Source organism: Triticum dicoccoides, chromosome 2A (genome assembly GCF_002162155.2).
Source record: "Triticum dicoccoides isolate Atlit2015 ecotype Zavitan chromosome 2A, WEW_v2.0, whole genome shotgun sequence".
In the NCBI taxonomy this organism is placed as follows: Eukaryota; Viridiplantae; Streptophyta; class Magnoliopsida; order Poales; family Poaceae; genus Triticum; species Triticum dicoccoides.
The window spans coordinates 355,149,347-355,150,456 of record NC_041382.1 but is presented as its reverse complement, the minus strand read 5'-3'; positions in this window follow the sequence as shown (position 1 = coordinate 355,150,456).

Sequence of the window (1,110 nt, the reverse complement as noted above, 5' to 3'; positions counted from 1 at the left end):
AACTTCAAATAATCATGACGATATCTAGGCAATGATCATTATATAGGCATCACGTCCAAGATTAGTAGATCGACTCCTGCCTGCATCTAGTGTATTAAGTTCATGGAGAAACGGAGTAATGCAATAAGAACGATTACATCATGTAGACAAGATCTATCTATGTAGAGATAGACCCCATCGTTTTATCCTTAGTAGCAACGATAGATACGTGTCGATTCCCCTTCTGTCACTGGGATCAAGCACCATAAGATCGAACCCACTACAAAGCACCTTTTCCAATTGCAAGATAAATAGATCAAGTTGGCCAAACAAAACCCAGATATCAGAGAAGAAATACGAGGCTATAGGAAATCATGCATATAATAGATCAAATAAACTCAAATAACATTCATGGATATAAAAAGATAGATTTGGTCATAAACTCAAAGTTCATCGGATCCCAACAAACACACTGCAAAAAGAGTTACATCATTTGGATCTCCAAGAGACCATTGTATTGAGAATCAAACGAGAGAGAGGAAGCCATCTAGCTACTAACTACGGACACGAAGGTCTACAAAGAACTACACACGCATCATCGGAGAGGCACCAATGGAGGTGGTGAACCTCATCCGTGATGGTGTCTAGATTGGATCTGGTGGTTCTGGACTTTGCGGCGGCTGGAATTGATTTTCGTCGACTCCCCTAGGGTTTCTGGAATATTGGGGTGTTTATAGAGCAAAGAGGCAGTCCGGGGACACCCAAGGTGGGAACAACCCACCAGGGCGCGCCTGGGCCTCCTGGCGTGCCCTGGTGGGTTGTGCTCTCCTCGGAGCACCCCCCCAGGCATAGCCTTGGCGCATTAGGTGTCTTTCGGTCCATAAAAAATCTCGGTAAAGTTTCGTGGCATTTGGACTCTGTTTGGTATTGATTTTCTACGATGTAAAAAACATGCAAAAAACAGCAACTGGCACTTGGCACTATGTCAATAGGTTAGTACCAAAAAATGATATAAAATGATTATAGAACATCCAAGATTGATAATATGACAGCATGGAACAATCAAAAATTATAGATACATTGGAGACGTATCAGCCCCCACCCCCTCGTGTCGCCAGGAAGGGAATCCTA